This window comes from Apodemus sylvaticus, chromosome 2 (genome assembly GCF_947179515.1).
Source record: "Apodemus sylvaticus chromosome 2, mApoSyl1.1, whole genome shotgun sequence".
Lineage (NCBI taxonomy): Eukaryota > Metazoa > Chordata > Mammalia > Rodentia > Muridae > Apodemus > Apodemus sylvaticus.
This window is the reverse complement of record NC_067473.1, coordinates 110,074,308-110,094,997: the sequence shown is the minus strand read 5'-3', so window position 1 is coordinate 110,094,997 and position 20,690 is coordinate 110,074,308. Positions and strand designations below refer to the sequence as shown.

Genomic DNA, 20,690 nt, shown 5'->3' with positions numbered 1-20,690 from the left:
CACTGAATTAGAAGCACTTACTTGCATTGTGTTCTGTTCAGGAAGACATCTCCAGTACCAATGCATTCCAGGCTATTCCTACTTTCTCATCTGCTACATTTAGTGTATCCAGTTTTATGTTGAGGTCTTTGATCTACTTGGGGTGGAGTTTGGTGCAGGGAGATAAACATGGATCTTCTTGCATTCTTCTACATACAGACATCCAGTTAGATCGGTACCATTTATTGAAGATGCTTTCATTTTATCTGTTGACTTTCCATTCCATTTGTCAAAAACCAAGTATATGTATGTGTGGGTTTATTTCTGAGTTTTCAGTTAGTTTCCACTGATCAACTTGTCTGTTTTTATGCCAGCACCTTGTGGCACTTTTTATTACGATTTATCTGTACTACAGTTATTAATCGGGGATGATGATACCTCCATAAGTTCCTTTATTGTATTGGATCATTTTTATCTCTACTGGGCTTATTATTTTTCCATATAAAATAGAGAATTGCTCTCTCAAGGTCTGTGAAGAATTGTTTAAGAATTTTGATGGGAATTGCATTGAATCTATAAGTGGCTTTTGGTAAGAGGCCATTTTAACCTCTATTTCAGAGGCTTGAAGTTCTTGTCATACAGAACTTGAACTATCTTGACTAGAGTTACAGCACGATCTTTTATACAATATTTATGACTACTGTGAAGGATATTTCCCTAATTCTTTCTCAGGCTGTTTATTATGATTACCATTTGTATAAAGGAAGTCTAATGATTTATTTTGTTTTTGTTTTTTAGATAGTTTTGTATAGTTACTTTACTGAAAATGATTATCCACTGTAGGAGTTCCGCCCTCACCTGTCTTTCAGACAATCAAGGTCATCCTACTATTTCTTCCTGCTGTACAAGGTCTTATGGAGTGACTCTGAGTTATTTATTTCATAGTATTTCTTTGTTGTCCTGGATGAGTAGGAATTCATAAAGATCAGTCAGCCCCTGCCTCCCAAGCACTGAATTAAAGGCACTTACTTCCATTCTTAGCTAACCTTCCTTCCTTTTTCATGTTAAATACCCTTGGCAAATCCCTTCTTTAAAAGCACATGTGATTTCTAAGAAGAAGATACTTATTGAGAAGTTTCCTTCAGCAAATAATGATTATTTTTATGTAAAACACTCATATTTACAAAAATATACAGCTCTTATACCCACAAAGTATATTAGTTCACACAACTTTTAGAAATTATTGTTTGGAATTGAAAGAAGGGAGGCATGACCCTGGTGATATACAGTGAGAAAGAAGAATTTGAAAGTTATTGCATTTGACATTATCCCAAGATGCTTTGGCTTCTACTAGGAATCAACAATGCCCCCAAATTCCTCCATTTGAAAGGAAACAGAAAAAGTGGTATTTCCTTTTTTTAAAAAAAAGTGTCTATTATGCTTGAATTACTAACCTCAAGTGACATTTACAGAAAATCTTCAGGATTGCTCTTCTAAATTTTCAATATTTTTTTCATTTGTGTTATTCTCTAGACATGATTTGTGCCTTACTGGCCATATATATTTTACCTGAAATCATAATCATAAGATCTGTCTCATGGTATAAAGAATCTTTTATGCTTTGAAAATTTCAACTTCTTGAAATACACACATGCCATTCTACTTCATTTTAATGAGTAAAAAGAGATAAAGGCTTTGCCTCAGGCAGCTAAAGGGATTATATATAAAATTAAGGCTTTAGCATAATTAATAGAAGCAGATTAAATAAACAGTGTTGATAATCCATATCAGTATGTATTAAACCTCAAGATAGACTGTCACAGCCCAACAACTACATAATACACTAAAGAAAAAGACATTTAATTGAAAAATAATATTATAATTATAATTGATGAAAGTTTCAATAATTCCCAAATTTTGTTTTTTTATTTGTTATAATTTTTTATTTACATTTCAAATGATTTCCCCTTTTCTAGCCCCCCACTCCCCGAAAGTCCCATAAGCCCCTTTCTCTTAATAATTCCCAAATTTATGCATTCCAAATTTGAAATCCCTCCATGACCCCATATCATATCAGAATCCAAAAGCTGCTATATTCCTACATCAGTCTCTACATATCAAATTCCTGTATGTCTTCCCTGGATTTGTATTTTTACATTAAGAAAATTATATTTTGGAAATATTTTCATTTCAGAGGGAATAAACTTATTTTCCTTTTATCTATGACAAAATGTACTCAAGAATTTTCCCCAAAGAGCACGTGGTTTAAGCCTTTTCTCTGTTGTGTAAAATAATATAATTGTTTTCCAGGATACAGTTGTTTCAAGTGCTACTACTTGTCATAAACCCAAGAATTATAATGGGTCACTGCCATGAAATACATTTGATATTTGGAAGCTAAAAGAGCTGATACAATTAAAATAATCCTCCAGCACTGAATACTGAATGAATGTATCTCCATAAATATTCCAATTACCAATATTTGTATTAAATTTAAAAATTTATTTCCTGTTTGTTCACATATATGCATATATATATATGCATGTGTATATGTATGGATACATGCACATAAAAGTGTATATGTGTGTGTATATATATATATATATATATGCATGTGTATGTATATTTACATGCATGTTTACCTGTGTGAATGTGGGTGCATGCATATGTAAGTGTGTGCATGCATATGAGTCCATGGGTGTATATGCGATTGAGTGTGTGTCTGTTGTTCACATTGTGCACGTGAAGATTAGCGGATAACTCATAGAAGTCAGTTCCTCCTTCCATTTGAGGCCTGGGAATTGCAGTCAACATTAGGCTTTGTGGCAAGCACCTCCACTGGTTGAAATATCTCAGTCGTTCATTTAACAGTGTATTTCAACTGGTCTATTTAAAGGGGATTTTATGGTTGTTTCATTTTGTTCTCAGAGACAGAGATACTGACTCAATGTGTCATTGTGTTCATGTTTGCTGTGGGTCATCTCTATTACTCTCATGCTTCTTTCTGATTAATAAACTAACTATTATTCTGTAGGCTGATCATTTGTTTCTTAGACAAAAAGTGGTTGTATTCCAACATCTTGATATCCATATATGTTAGAAATAAATTCACTGTTTATTTTTATTTTATAAATGAGAATGTCACTATGCATCCCTACTACCTATTTAATTTTCATGCAGCATATTTACCAATATTTTCCTTTAGAGTTCTGTGTCTTCTCTGTTCTCAGTGATGTAAACATTGTGTAAATATCTTCTTTATTGTTGTATTTATTTTTCTTTGATCTTGAAAATAATGATATAAGAAATGTTGGCATTATAAGTAGAACATGCCCATTTCTGTGTGTCCTACTGTATTGAGATTTTAGATTCATCTGACATTTATTTTTGTCTTTGAGAAAATAGTTTTGAAATCCTTTTCTTAAGTTAGCATCCATTTCTCCTTAAAGAAAATTATTTATGTTTATGTCTTTCTATGTTTATGCACATTTGAGTGTTATGTTCACCAAGTTCAGAAAAGGGTATTGAATCAGTAGTAGCTAAGAGTTACAGGGGGAGTTGAGCCCATCTACTATGGTGCTGGGAAATGAATCTAGTACAACACAGGAGAAAAAAGTGCTTTTAATTGCTGGGGTATCTTTCAAAATTCCCAAGTTAATATTTCTTATTTGAGTGTAATTTTAATAATTTTAATATTTGCCTGTAGTGCATTTACTACATGCATATGCCCACAAACACTGAATCATAAATTTTCTAATCTGTCAAATTATAATTGGGAGGGGATGCTGTAATGAGAAGATTCTCCTGAAAAACATCCTGAGTTCTTTATCCTGCTTTTTTTCTTTTTATTTTTTTTTAATTCAGAATTATACAAAATTATGTTTTGGTTGCTTCAGGCTACAAATATAAAGAAAACTAAGCCAAATAGAAAAAAATGAATCATGTGAGATTTGGCCTTTCACCTTGCTCTTACTAGTCCTGTGTTTAAAATGTGTGACCCAATCTCATGACAGATCAAATACAGAATGAAGTGAATATGTATGTGACACAAACTTACTTCTATGACCCCACCAACTCTTTGATGTTCAGGCATTGTTTGTGGAACATTTTTGAAGAGAAACCTTTGGAGCAAAATTAGCAACTGAGGATAGTGCCTTTTTAAAATAAGCCCCAGAAGGTTGGATGGAGAAAGGTGTTCAGTTTTCACAGGTGTCCCTGGATGAGGACTGCAGATATCTCGTCATTACCAGAGATGTTGATTCTCATTATGAAACATGAAACTGTGGCTCTGTCTCTTCACAGAGTTCTCCAGCTGTCACTGCATACTCACCACTTTTGGGATTAGCAGTTCACAAAATTACTTTAAAATTACTCGCTTGTCATTTTCTTCGGACATGAGGGAAACCAACATATATTCATATCCAACACTGACAAATAAACATGAAATAACTGAATCAATATATTTCATCTTTAGTAATATTTTAGGAATTCTGCTTTTAGATTAGAAGACCCATGAGCTTAATGGATCCTAATATTAAATATTGGGAAGAAACTAGGATCTTGTGATAGCAGCCAGACAATTCTATACAATATATATTAATTGGAATATAATGGTCTTGATATGAAATATTTGTATGAATTTGTGCTTTACTAATATACTATATTTATCACTCTAATTTGATTTGAGAAAGTTAACTAATATTTGAGGGATAGAAGGTAAATGCGACATTAAAGGAGGGAGAAGAGACAGGAAAGAGGATGGAAAAAAGATAGAAGGGAGAGAAAGAATGAAGAAGGTACGCAGGAAAGATGGGAAGGAGTGCAATAACAGAAAGATGGAAGGAAGGCAGTGAGGGAGAAAGTATGGAAAATCAGAGAGATCATTAAATATGTAATTAAGCTTGCTGTGCAAGTATGAAAACCCAAATTTCAACTCAGTTCCCACTACAAAACCTGGCATAGTTTCCTGTACCTCTAGTCTCAGCTCTGTGGTGAACATAGCAAAGAGAATCACTTGGCTGACCCACCTCAAGCTTAACTCCATGTTCTCAGTAAGAGGCCATCTCAGAGCAATAGAGTGGAGAGTGACAAATGAGGCAGCAGGCATTCTCCTCTGGCATCTGTGAGCATGTGCTTGTGTGCATGTGTGCATGCATGTACCACATTCATATGCATTATACACACAGAGAGTATGAGACTGGAGAAAGGATAAGAGGAAGGGAGAGAGAGGAACGGGCACAGACACATTCAAATCTGCACCGTTTCACTGACTCCAAAATGTCACACCTCCTCTCTATAAAAAAGTGTAATTATAGTGGTTCTTTAAAGTTGGGAGTAATTGTTTTATTTATAGAGTTAATAACTTTTAATAAAAGAAGAAACCAAGCCTGTTAGCTACATTTCTAAAATGCAACTAGAATAAGAACACAACTAAAAGAAGAACATTATGTCATATTTTAAAACATCAAAATAATAAGCTGTCAGGCTATTAACATTGTTAGTAAATATTGAATGAGAAACTCCTGTCATCTAATTTTTACTCACTGAATAAATTTTCATCAGTGAAGGAGGGAGCTGAATAGTAAGATATTCTGCTGATTTTCCAGTACAGGGACTTTTGGACATTAAAGAATTTCTAGTTGAAATGGCAGAAGTTTGAAATGGCTATGGAAGGTACAGGAAATATCCATAGCTTTATAGAAATCCAGTGCAGTCCTTCAAACCCCACCAGCTTGTGGCTCACCTGTCAATCAGCTGGAGTCTGAGATAAAGAGGGGATTGATAAAGCCCTCATTGAGCTTGGCTGGCAGCAGTCAGCATATAAATGAAGAGAGCATTAGGGACAGCTCTGTTTACAACAATTAACTGGACCGGAAGCCCTGTCAGCAGTTCTGGTAGCCTGTCCTTCTTTGTACACATTCTTTACTATTTAGAACTTGCTCAAATATGATGAAATGTTGAATATATCCCTCTGCTACCACGGCTCCACATGATAAACGAGGATGCTGAGCTACAATCATGTGTCTTCATGCCCCTGAAAACTATCACTAGCGGCAGCCTGTATGACTGGAACTAGGGCCTCTGCAGAAATATGTGTTGGCAGAACTGTTAGCCAGGTTAAACCTATTTTACTAGAAACTGTAATTAAGCAGTTCATCAGACATCCAACTGACAATATTTAATACAGCATTCATCTCGTATAAATGGGAAAGACAGTCATTTAGTATTGATTGATTCTTCAACAATTGCTTAGCTAGCTAGCAGTGGTTTTTATTTATTTTGCTTGTATTGTGTATCATTTACATGAGTGTATGTGCCTGTGGACAGCACAGATTTACCATCAATGTATTCTTCAGTTGTTCTCCATCTTTATGTTTGAAACAAATTTCCCTACTAATCCCCCTTAGACCAGAAATCTACTTAGCACCAGGTACTTGCCTATGTCTACCTTCGCAGGGATAGGATTACAGATTTTTGGTGTATGCTAGTGATTCCAACTCAGGAACTAAAATGCTTGAGCAATTTAAAGGTACAAGCCTTTACCTAGAAAACCATCTCCATGACTTAATTTTACATTTTGAGATTTGTAACAATAGCAGAAACTAAGTCCAACTTTTAGGAGCTGAAGAGGTTAAGAACTTTTGCTATTTCCTAGTTAAGATTGATACAACTGTTATAAAGATCATGACCAAAATCAACCTGGGGAAGAAAGAATATATTTTATCTTTTTAAAACTTTTTATTAGATATATTCTATATTTACATTTCAAAAGTTGTCCCCTTTCCTGGTTTCCACTCCAAAAACCCCATAACACATCTCCTCTCCTCCTGTTCCCCAATTGACCCATTCCCACTCCATGTCCTGGTAGTCCCCTACACTGCAGCATCAAGCCTTCCCAGGACAAAAGGCCTCTTCTTCTTTTGATGTCCAACAAGGCCGTCCTCTGCTCCTATTCGTCTGGAGCCGTGGATAACTCCATGTGTACTCTTTGGTTGATGGTTTAGTCCCTGTGACTTTAAAACTCTCAGGTCACACTCCATAATGAAGAGAAGGCAGGGCAGAAACTCAAAGAAAGGACCTTTAGGTAGGGGCTGATGCACAAGCCATGGAGGAATGCTGCTCACTTGCTTGCTCTCCTTAGCCTGATTTGGTTGTGTTCTTACATATTTCAAGATCACCTGCCAAGGGGTGGGGCAGGGCCCCCTCCTACAACTACTAACTAAGAAAATGCACCCACAGATTTGTCTTCATTGAGAACAGTTCTCAATTGTGGTTCTCTTTTCCCAAATAGCTGTGTCAAGGTTACAGAAACCAATCTGTACAGTCTTTTCCAGATGACTGAACTGAGGTTACTCACACCATCACTGAGTAGATCACAATCACCTTTTACTCCAGCTTTAACAGACCCAATACACTCCTCTAACTCCTATGGGCATCTGCATATAAATGGCATTCATACACACATGTACATGCACATGTGTGCACATACACAATTCTTTAGATAATGAGTACTTCGTTAGTGTCTCTGAACATTGGGAATTACTAGATTTTTATCACTTAAATAAATCTCTACAACTTAACTTTGCTTGTATAGATGCTCCACCCCTGGCTTAAAATTATTACCTATTGCTTTAAAAATTGTCCAAATAGGGTGGCCAAATGTCCTCTTTTTTTCTTCCATGTTATATTCCTTAGATTTTTACTTTAGATTTCCAAATTTTCACTAATCACTTAACATATGCAAACTAGACCATGTTCTAATTAATTGTAAAATCAATGGATGGGTAGATGTCTCAGTTATTCTAAAGATATGATCAAGAAATAAGCCAGTACAGAACAATTAGGTAATTCTCAAAAATGAAGCTGAATATCTGTTTTTTTTTTTAGTTTACTGTTTGTTTTATGTTTTCATTTCAATAGTTTATAGCTTCTTCATTAATATATATTAAAATTTTCATTTTGTAATTTTGTATAGCTTTCTACACACAAATATGTGTGTGTGTATTTGAATTTCTACATATGTAAAATAAAATAAGGTTAAGTCTACATGTATCTCTCTCCTCCAGCTCATTCCATACTTTCCTCAAGCTGTCTACCTTCCAACTTCATGTCTTTTCTTTTTACTTCTCCACTTCCTCCTTCTCTTCTTCCAGTAAGCCCAGTTAAAGGTACCATTATGATGAGTGTGGGATCAACTACTGGATCATCACAAGCTTATCCATGACCACACCCTCTAAGAAGAATGATTCTCTGCCCCACAGCAGCTGTGCACTGACAACACTCCTCATAAGGGGTAGAGCCTAGAAACACATTCCTTAACTCTTCCATAATTACCTCTGGTTTGATATTTTGTTGGTCCTGCAGCTGGTGTGAGAACATGAATGCAGTTTACATGTACTGTTCAGGACACAGAAATAAACTATCCTCCACCCCCATCCTCCTGCATGTTCATTTCTTTTATTACTATTCCTGAATATTCTGTGACTTGGCAGGGAGTGACAGATATTGGTATCAATTTCTCATTTACTAGAAAGTCTCTCACAATTTCTTTTCTCAGTACCCTGACTAGGTTCAATCTCTGCCCTAGACTGTTTTTTCTGTGGTCATATTTTGTTTAGTTTTTACAATTCTTAAAAATAGAATCATAGTTGGTAAGATTTCATATCTAAGTTCACTTCCTAAGTTAACATATATATTTTATTCACTTTCAAACATATGTTGATTTATTGTCTTTTATAACTACCATCTCCTTCTATAGTAAAGGCAACATGCATTCAGTGCTAGGTTGTAGCTGTTGAGACAACCATGTTCCTGGGTTGGTGAATTTTGGCATTCTTACTTCTACAGTGTAAGACAGCCATTGCTGGATTTATCATATCCTATGAATGAATCAAGTAAATATATATATATATATAATATACATACATTATAGGTCCTATTTAATGTATATTAAATAGGTTTGGTTTCTTTAGAGACCCCTGACTGAGACAAGGTTGTTTGCACATGTTCTGCTACCATGAATAAGATTATAATGTACCTTTGTGTAAATATTTTTGTTGATAAATGCCATTTTTAGGAATCTACTTAGGTATAGAATGGCTGAGTTTCATCATAATCCTTAGTCTAGTTAAAGGAAGAAGTTACAAGCTCAATGGAAACTGCAGCATTTCCTATTGTCATCATGAACAGGGAAGAATTTTAGAATGAGAGCAACACAATTGCATCAGGGTAGAGTAGTAATTAGGTAAAGTCTGTCAATCAAGACATGAGTAACAGTTACAGCATATGAGTTGGGTTAGTTTGTTTTCCTGTTTGTTTGTTGTTGTGGTGTGTTTTTTGTGTAGTGTGGTACATAGGACTATTTGAAGGATAAATGGTATACAGTATACTAACAGTAGTTTGGTAGATTTGCTAATATGTAAGTGATCAGAAATGTATGGCATGAAGTTATTTTCAAAAATCTCATAGTTCTATCTGATTAATTGCAGTAGTACTGAGTTTGACATGCACTTTAAGTTATTATGAAAGAATATAAAAATGTAGAATGAAAATTAGGTGATTATAAGTCTAATTTTTTAACCTAAAAATCTTGCTTGAAGATTTAAGTGTCTATATCATGAATATGTAAAATTTTGGAATTTATACTATTCATAATTTTAGTTATATACTTTTAAATATTAAGTTAAATTAATAGTTTAGAAAGATAATTTTTTGATTATTTTTTTAATTCAACATTAAATCCATTCAGACATCAGAATAACAAAAGTAGAAAATCTCATTAGGAAAATAAAAAAAAAATAAATTAAAACAAAATTGTGCTTTAAAATATTTATCATGTTACTTTATTTTTATTATGTGTATTGGTCTATGTGCAGGTTCCTACATATGAGTGCAATGTCTGAAGAGTCTAGAAGAGCACATTTGTAGCTGGAGTGTGAGTTGCAGGAGCTTATAAAAGGTTTTGCGTGGGTGTTGGAACTGACCGCAAGTGCTATGCAGAAGTAATATGTGCTTCTAATGTTTAAGCTGTCTCTCCAGCTCTATTTGTAAATCTAAATATATTTTAATACATCAGTAGCTGTGATGATAAATCTTATTTGTCCACTCAATGACAAAAAGAAATTTATGACACTTTTCATCACCATGAAAGTAAATCTCTGTGTATGCGTGTATTGAATTATCAAGAACAGGTTAGAGGAAGTGGGAAGGTCCACTGTGAATATAGACAGAATCAGCCCATGGGTTAGGGTACCCAATAAATAAAAAGAAGAAACTTAACTCTCCTTTCTTCCTGACTGTGGATGCAATGTGGCCTTCTGTCTCCTGCTCCTGTTGCTCCACCTTCACCAACATGATGGCAAAATAAACCTTCCTCTCCTCAAGTTGCTTTGATCAGTTATTTTGTCATAGTGATTACAAGAGTTGCTAATGTAGTGATATGAATTTAGGATTAATTTCAGCATGCAGAAATATTACATATCAGGTTGAGATTTCAATACTAAAATAAATGTAAATGAGGAATTTATTATCCTAATTATTAAGAAACAATAAATAATTTTATCACAGAAATTTTTGAAGCCATAAGAGAAATGATAGTATTTGAATTCTATAGTGAAAACATATATGTACACATGCATATATATATTAATCCCAAGTAATAAATGCTGTACATGGTAGTTAATGTTCTTGGGTAGTCCCTATTTTATCCTTTCAGTTTTTCTACTGTGTTATAGAAAAAACAACATAGAGTCAGTTTTTAAACAACTCATACCAGTTTATACAGTTATATTCAAATGAGATACTCTTTTCAGATAGCAATTTATTTTCTTTACATACACAAGTAATTTTCCCATACTCTGAATTATAAATTATTGCTCCAAAGGGGTGGGAAAATATTAGTTATTTCCGAATTTCTATGATGAATGGCCCATGTGACTTTCCCCAGGTCAGCACCTGTCCCAATAAGTTCCATTTAATTAGCTTGTGTTTCTGAGTCTAAGAAAACAAACCCACATTTTCACTGACATTGAAAAATCTTGTTAATTAGCTAATTTCATATTTGCAAAATTAACATCTTACTTGACTAAAATAGCTCTTTTTAAAGTAAGGTAATTCACTTAAAAATGAAAAATTGTCCATGGAAGAGCTCAGAGGAACACTTGATATACGATATTTTCTTTATCATTACACTTGCTTCAGCTTTTGAAAACAATAATTTCTAAAACTCCCTTGGCTCAAAGAGGCCTTTCCTCTTGGTCCCTTTCTGACAAAATCTGTGTCACTTGTTTGAGATCAGAAGGTTCCTGGACACTCGGACAGACACATGTTCTTTCGTATTGAGCTGCTTTAAAAGCCTTTCCTGTGATGGTTAATCTGGATCTTTACCTTCACTGTGTTTAGGTTCACCTATGATGTGGTCTTCTCTGTGTGTCTGTGAGTGTGGTTCTGGAAAGGTTTGATTGACAAGGAAAGATCTACCCTCAAATGTGTGCAACACCATCCCATAGTCTGTGGGCATGGGCAGAGTAGAAAAGAAAACATATGTGTCTCTTCTTGCCTGTAGACACAGTTTGGCAGCTTATCTCCAGTTCTAGCTGTGACAGCTAAAGTATCTGTCCCTCACTTTCCTATCTCTTTAACCCAGAATTGGTTATCATCCTAAGTGAGGTAACCCAATCACAAAAGAATACACATGGAATGCAATCACTGATAAGTGGATATTAATTAGCCCAGAAGCTCTGAATACTCAAGACACAATTAGCATATCAAATGATTCCCATGAAGAAGGAAGGAGAGGGCCATGGTCTTGGAAAGGCTTGATCCACCATTGTAGGGGAGTACCAGGACAGAGAAATGGGAGGGGTTGATTGGGGAATGGGTGGAGAGAAGAGGGCTTATGGGACATATGGGGGGGGGACTGGGAAAGCATTTGGAATGTATACAAAGAATCTAGAAAAAAAGGAGTCATACTTCCCTTCCACTTGTGGGTCCCTGGGATCTAACACAGGTCTGCAGCTTGAAGGCATGCACTGTTCCCTGCTGTGCAATCAGTAAGGGCCTGAATATGTAGACTTCTGTAGCATATGATGGAGATATTGTTTCATTTCCTTTGAAAATTCAGTCCTACAACTTTAAATAGCTATAAATATGATCGCACATGCTTATAGGCTTATTAGTTTATTGACCTAATCTTCCTTTCTGAAAAGGATTCTAACGTATTCCCACTAGGCTTATTTATTGTCCTTCTCAATCTCAGAGATGTATTGTTAAGATTCTTTTTCCACCAGGCTTCATAGAAATTTTTGTTCTTAATCTTATTGGACTAGATTGTAATTCTTGCTGAAACACTATTATCATTGCAGCTTAATATTAATGCACTTGGTTTTTCTTTGTTTTAATATTGTCTATTCTGCTTTTGTTGATGTTAAAAATAGCCAACTGGAGGGATCAGGTGGAGGTGGTTGATAGAGGAAGAACGCTGGGAGAAGCAAATAGATTTGGAAAGCTTTGGAGATGATGGAGAAGCCGAGTGCAGTGGAAACTATGATATACATGACAGTTGTCCTAGCAAACCCTCTAGTTAGGGGGGAATACTGAACTGGCCAACAACAAGGGAAGACTCCTAGCAATAGAATTGGAAGACATGGACAGAGGCACTAAGCCTTTGACCTATAATCATTTCTGCTTGAAAGATGAGCTGGGGTAATGGTGACATAGAACATGCAGAAGTGGCTAACCAGTGAGTGGTCCAACTTGAGGCCTGAAACTTGGGTGAGTTCATGCCTGGCACTTCCTGGATGACCAACTACCAGAGGCTACACACCCCATGATAGAATAAAGCATGACTGCCAAGAGATAAATGTCAATGAAATGATTCCTACTATATTCTGCTATACTCATGGATCAGTGCCTAACCCAGCTTCCAGTCATACAGAAACTCGTGGCAGCCAATGCAGAGACCCATATCCAAACACTTGGGAGAGCTTGAGGAACACCACATAAGAGTGGAAGGAAGGATGGTAAGAGCAGGAGGGGTAGAGGACACCACAAGAGCAAGGCCAGTAGAATCAACTAGGCAGGACTCAGAGGGCCTCTCTTAAATGGAACCAACAATCAGTAGGGGTCTGACCTATGTCTTTTGTATATGCATTGTCTTTGTGAAGGTCAACGCTCTTGTGGGACTCTTAACAGTGGCAGTAGGGGTGTCTCTGAGTCTTTTGCCTTGGTATTCCTTTTCTCCTACTAAGTTGCCTTGTCCAGCCTTGATGTGAGTGTTTGTGTCTAGTTTTAGTGTATCTACTTAGGTCATGTTTGGTTGATATCTCTGAGAGGCATGTTCTTCTTTGTTGAAGGGAAATGGAGGAGGATAGGATCTAGATGAGGAAGGAGGTGACAGGAGGGACTGGAAGGAGCAGAGGGAGGGGAAGCTATGCTCAGGATCTAATGTATGAGAGAAGAAGAACAGAAAATAAATAAATAGCTTGAAATATTTCTCACTGCATTTATTGAAATTCTTGTGATCACTTTTTCATTATTCTGTTTGTATGTGCAATGGGGAAAGAATAGAAATTCTGTTTTTTAAGACATTGTTATTTCTCATTTTTGCAATCCTTAACAGTTACTTTAAGTTTTCCAATAGAGTTCTCTGCAATTACTTAGACTGAATTATATGTTAGTGTTCCTTGTCTTCTGGTACCCATTATATCCATGCCTTTTCTTTAAAGATTTTTTTTCATATTATAATATTGAGTGCAAACTTTCAATCTATCATTCATGACAAATAAGAATTACTCTTGAACTTTAATTGAAATTTTCACATACTATGGAAAGTGAAATTATTGCAATTATTCAGAGGAGTATGTTTCAGATATTTGATGAACATCGGGTACTTCATATTTATCTGTGAAGTTTAATATTTTAATACTTAATAAATCATTATATTATTTAAAACTCAACTATAAAAATTTTTAAATTATGTGTGTGTATCTGTGTGCTCCTACTCTCTCTCTCTCTCTCTCTCTCTCTCTTTCTCTCTCTCTCTCTGTGTGTGTGTGTTTGTGTATGTGTATATGTAAAGAGTACCTGAAGATGACACCTGAAGAGGACAGAAGCGGGTATAGAGTCCCCGGGACTTGGTGTTACCAGCAATAGTGTGCTATGTAAAGTGGAAAAATTGGATGAAATGTATTCTGGGAACCAAACTCGAGTCCTCTGCAAGAAGAATATGTACTTTTAACCCCCAAGTCATCTCGTGAGCTCTTGTTCACCACATAATGATGATTAAAAGTTATTTGTTTCCCATGACTTTCTAAGTTAGCTTTGGCCCATTTTTTCCAAAACTGTCTTCATCTCTGTGCAAGAGATTTAATCAAAATATTTACCCAGAGATGAAAATTTTAGAGAATCATCGAATGGTGGCAACAGATGAATTGTTGGACATTTAAATTATGTTTCATAACTTTCATTGATTAAATCAGACAATTTATCAAATGTTTCATTTTGTTTTTGCTTTAAATATTTCTTCCGCCTCTTTGTGCATCCTGTATGCATACTTTTAAGAACCCATTCTAGAGAGGCCTCTATCTCTCTGTCTCTCTGTCTGTCTGTCTCTCGGTCTCTCGGTCTCTCTGTCTCTCTGTCTCTCTCTCTCTCTCTCTCTCTCTCTCTCTCTCTCTCTCTCTCTGTGTGTGTGTGTGTGTGTGTGTGTGTGTGTTTGTGTATATGTGTGTTCTTCAATCTCTCTTAGTAGCCCTTACACATACACAAATATTTATTACGGGTCTACCCACATATCTCAAAAATATTAACCCAGAATTTCTCCTGTCTAAAGGAAATACAGGGATAAAGAGCAGGTGAAGGAAAAGCCATTTAGAGACTGCCCCACCTAGGAATCCATCCTATTTTCAGACATCAAATCCAGACACTATTGCGGATGCCAAGAAGAGCTTTCTGACCAGAGCCTGATAGAACTGTCCCCTCAGAAGCTCTCCCAGAGCTCGATCAATGCAGATGTGAACGCTTGCAGCCAGCCATCTGACTGAGCATGAGTATCCTAATGGAGGACTTAAGGGAAGGACTGAAGGAGCTGAAGGCATTTAAGACCCCATATGAAGAACAACAATATCAACCAACCAGACACCCAGGAACTAAACCACCAAAGAGTATACATGAAGGGACCCATGGCTCTAGCTACATATATAGCAGAGGGTTGCCTTATTTGGCATTAATGGGAGGGGAGGTCCTTGGTGCTATAGAGGCTTGATGCCCCAGCATAGACGAATGCTAGGACAGTGAGGAGGGTGTGAGTGGGTGGATGGGGGAACACCCCCATAGAAGTAGTGGGGAGGAGGATGGGATAGGAGGTTTGTGGAGGAGAAACCAGAAATGCAGATAGCATTTGAAATGTAAATAAATAAATAACCAATAAAAATATACGGACATATGGAGTTTTTTGTCTTTAAAGTTACTAATTTATAAAACTAAATTTTTTCTTTATTGGATTTTGATTGATAATAATAAACTTATATTTAACTTAAAGCTGAAGGAACTACTGATTTGGTGGCCTTTTCTGCTAATCACACAGAAGGAGAGTCAGAAAAAAGTAAATATACTAAATTGTTCAATTCAAGGAGTCAAACAAGAAGTTCATTTATAGGTTCACTATTTCCATAACATTTATGGACAGATCCCCAAACTATCCTTGATGCACCCTCTCAATCTCTACTTAACCACTATATTGCTAGTTGATTATTTTACTGATTCAAGGACACATATATTTTATCCTCTCTTTGCTTATGCTTAAATGCATAAAGATGATCATTTAGGTTTGCTATTTGATTCAATATAGATCACAACTGTAGTACACTTTGTATATTATGACACTCTACTATGCTTTTTAGTTCGAATCATAAGATTCCATGTGGCAGTGTTAATTTTCTTGTGACTTAATTACAAACAGTCATCTTTACCTATCTCTGTTAATGGCTCTTTGGTATTTCAGCTCTTGGTGTTGTATACATGAGTGTGCTTTCTCATGGGAAGGCCAAGATCATGTTCTGCTACAGACAGAGACTTTTATTAGTTCTTGAGGGCAGAGATAAAGCTCATCTGACTGACATGCCAGTGAGCGTCAAAATTCTGCCTATTTCTGTCTTCTTGATACTATGATTTTAAAGTGAGACTCTAACTCTGGTCCTCTAGCTTCTGCACTGAGCACTTTACTGATTGAATTATCTTTCAATTTCCAGATTTTGGCACTAATGAGTTATGTTGAGAAAAAGCATTGCATGGCTGCAGTGGACGTTTACCTCTTAATGAAGGAAAAACCTACCTAACGGTTCTGCCACATTGATACGAACAACAGGGGCATGTTCCAAGTGTTTACCCTCATTATGAAACGAGAAGAAATGTCTCCATTTAATCTAGGTCAAAAGTCATAAGCTTCTGGATGCAGAAGTTAACATTTCCCTCAAATTGGGCAATTAATTACCTTGCTCATGCCTCTGTGGGATTCCTTTTTGTTTGTTTCTTCATAAACAAGATTGGAAATATGAGATATTAAATTCAGAACACTCCCTGGGACTTGTAGAATGCATGGAATGTAGTTTGTTGCCACTGAGTTTTAGACATATCTGTTAAATATCAATTAATTTTCACAGATTTTCCTATTATTCATTAGCGTCCTTTCTAGTGTTAGAAAAATGCTTTTATGAGATTTGACACACACATGTGTGTTGGAGAGGTCTTTGTCTATGCCTATGGGGATTCTTGATTCACTGATTATCTATTGGCAACTGAAGATGTGAAGAAATTGACTAGAATGGCCATTTTAAGGAACAGTTAAAGATTGGTTTAAAGGGGCTGGAGAGTTGGATCATTGATTAAGGTCACTGCTGTAATGGGGAGAACCTGAGATCTCAGAACCAGATGAAATTCACAACTTCCTGTAGCTCCAGAAGTTCTGCCACCCTCTAAATGGCTTCCATGGACACTGCATTCATATGTTATGCACACACACACACACACACACACACAAACACACATGTGAAATGTACTCATATACAGAACATAAAATTATTAATATTTTAAAAAAGAAAATTCTTTTAAAGAAAATTCCAGAGGTAGCAGCAGGAAAACTATACCAGCATGAGAACTGATAATGACATTGGCAGGCAGAGCTTATCCTTGAGTACATCAAAGATTATACCTATGGCTGTATCAAGTTGTGTGTGAAAGTTCATAAAATAATGCATCCACTTATATACCCTTCTTACAGACAAGTTCTTTCAGGGAGTATTTTCTTCCACCATTAAGACTGCTGGGGTTGAACTGACACTACCAGACCTGAAAGTCAGCCCCTTGACTTGCTGAGCTATCTCTTTGGCCCAATCATACTTCTTCTTCCCTGCTTCTGCTATTCATCTACTTCTGTTGTTTAGGATGCATTGAATATCCACATATGTGAAAATGACAGATATATGTGGATAGGGTTAGAGTTGACCGTGGTCAGAAAGGCTGTTTTGGAAGGAACACTAAACAAATGGGTGCGATTTGACAGTGCCCAAAGGTACCACTTTGCTGTCCTCAGGTTCATATAGATGATACACTAATTTCCAAAGTGTTTTGGAACTTTATCTGCCTATCCTGAGAACAGATTCCAGAAATTTGTGTCATCTTTGAGATGGGGTGTGTGTGTGTGTGTGTGTGTGTGTGTGTGTTGTTATCTCTTCATTCCTGCCTCTTCCCTTTCATTCTATCTTCTACCCCAATGTAGCAATTTTAATTCCAGTATTCTTCTTTAAACTAACATTAAAGACATTTCAAAAACTAACATGAAAATTTAGCTAACATAGCTTCATAAAGTATATGTATGTATTTATATGAAGAGTTAAGACATAGTTACTATATAACAAGGTAAAAATGCCCTAACTAAGCACAACAGTCTAATAAAGGAATTAGTTCCTTCTTTTAGACTTGTTTGTCAATGGGGTCTCCTAGAGTAGCAAAAATTACAGACAACTTTTGTCAGTAACCTACCAGAACTTGATGGTAAGACCCTCTAATTGAAGAAAGATCATCATGAGTCATAAAACATGGAGAAATGAAACTGCTACTCACCTGGAAGCTTTATACCTACTGCCTCTGCCTAGCTTTCATCATTGTGGAAGGTACTGTGCGTACTGCTGGGGAAGAAAATTAATAAATTAATCACATCTAGTTGTGAAGCTTGAGAGCTCCAATGACAATTAGCTTTGAAAGCCACGCCTGCTGGACGAATGATGGACTGAACATAATGAAAATTCCCAACCATGTTCTGTTTGGATCTAAGTCCTTCTGCATAAGATGAAGTCCATAACTGACAATGTATTTAGAAAATGCATGCAATATAGTGTAGAAGGTACCCACAGTGTGTTAGGGAACAATACCTTTCACAATCAAGCAAGAGAGTGGAAATGACCAAAGTTGACATTGTAGAAGCAAACACTCGAATAGGGTTAGAGTTGACCATGGTCAGAAAGGCTGTTTTGGAAGGAACACTAAACAAATGTGTGAGATTTGACAGTGCCCAAAGGTACCACTTTGCTGTCCCCAGGTTCATATAGATGATACACTAATTTCCAAAGTGTTTTGGTATAGGTAGCTTTTTAGTTTTCAATTAGCAATAACTGTGCCTTGGATAAACCTCATTGGCTATGATACTGCCACTCCTCAAAGCTTAGGCAGATTTTTATAGAGGAGATATGTGTCTAAGTGACTGACAGAACAAATTCCATTAGTTTATAAGAAATGGGTATATGATTTATTTGTTTTCATTCCTTATCAGAATTGTCTTTTCAAAAAACTGCTAAAATCTTCGGGAAGTTTAGGAAGTCATGTTTCTACGTAGAGTCGAAGAAAGAGATCATATCTCATTAATTTCACCAAAATGGTGTAACAGAAAAGAATTAAAAGAATAGAGACAGAAAATAAATGTAAAAACAAATCTCTAAAAAATTTATTAACATAGTGAAAACAACTTTCCTTTAATGGGGTTGCTCAGATGTGCACTCTCTCCCTTTGCTTCTTCCTGGCCCATCTGCTGCTGTCCTACCAGGAAGCATTTTCTATCTGAAAGCAGACTACTTTTTTCCCTCTACCTCCTTCTACAATGTCTAAGTTAGGGCAACCATTATACTGTTTATGTTAAAATATAATACTTACCTCAAGAGATTGAGACAATTCATCCAAAAGCAAAATATGAGTGACAACAGCCCAGAAACACAGATTAAGTTCACCATGAATTTTATTTTCCAGCATGTAACTACTTAATAGAGTTTTTATAAAATGTGAACAAAAAACATATACATACAGATACATTTAAATTCATTGATGGGTACCTCAGATAGAAGAGTTGCAGAAATGGGAACAATTTTTCTGTAAGCCTTAGATGTTACCTGAAAACATTTTTAGATTTTGGTTTATGTAAATTAGCTGTCTGTCCACATGGTGCCATACTCCTACCATAATGAAAGTGGACTTAACTTCTGACCTCTAAGCTAGCCACAATTACACTTATAAAATAAAAGTTGCTGTGGTCGTGGTTGTCTTCACTGTAATAGAAACAGTAACTAAAATGAAGCCTTTTCAGACTGGCCATGCAAAATTTTAGTTGTTCATCGAAGTTGGCTGAAAATCTAAAACTTGAAGGGTGCTATAAGATGTATTAGTATAACATTAACTGTGAAATTGTCATTAAAAATCCATTAGAAAAGGTCAGCAAAATGGGGTTTAAAGATTCTGTAGTAAAGAAAGGTAAAATTTGGGATCAGGTCAAATACGTCAGTGATATATGTTCTTGTGAAAAAGAAGAAAAGGGAAGAGAGCAAAGAGTGGGGAAGGAGAGGGGGAGACTCCATCTTCCATATCAAGAGTTAGATACACCCAGTTTCCTTGCCATTGATTCCTGACATTCATAGAAATATAATCTATTGCACATCAATAAAACTGATTAGCTCATCATAATTCAATTGATTATTGAGAGTTGGAATTCTATAGGTTCATAAAAAATTGCCTTGGACTATAGATTTTCCAAATAATCACTCTTGCTCACTCTATGAACTAACTTCCCTATGACTATTATGTAAATCATTGGAACTCTATAGCTTTCACTAACTTAAAATCTAAGAATATTTCCTGTAACTTAATTTTTTCAAACTTCATATTTAATGATGATTCCTAATTTTTTGAGATTTTTTATTATATATTTGCTTTATTTATATTCCAAATGGTATCCCCTTTTCCATATTACCCCTCCGTAAATCCCCTATTGCATTCCCGCTCCCCCTGCTCAACCCCTGCTGCCAATTTCCTGACTTGCATTCCCCTATTCTGGGGGAATAGAGCCTTCACAGGACCAATGGTCTCTCTTCTCATTGATGTCTAAAATGGCCATCTTCTGCTACATATGTAGCTGGAGTCATAGGTCCCTCCATGTGTGGTTTAGTCCTTGGGAGCTCTGGGGATACTGGTTGGTACATGTTGTTCCTCATGCAGGGCTACAAACCTATTCAGGTCCTTTGGTCCTTTCTCTAGCTGTTTCATGGGCAACCCTATGCTCAGTCTACTGGTTGGCTGTGAGCAATGGGTATTTTGATCTACCTTCCAATAAGGATCAAAGTATCCATACTTTGTTCTTCCTTCTTCTTGACCTTCATGTCTGTGAGTTGTATCTT

The 20,690-nt window shown here is 36.0% G+C and overlaps 1 pseudogene; it reads right to left on the bottom strand.

Annotated features, from left to right (window-relative positions):
- Nucleotides 1–18,573: 18,573 nt before the first annotated feature.
- LOC127679637 (uncharacterized) lies at nt 18,574–18,695 on the bottom strand (annotated as a pseudogene).
- Between the last annotated feature and the right edge of the window lie 1,995 nt (nt 18,696–20,690).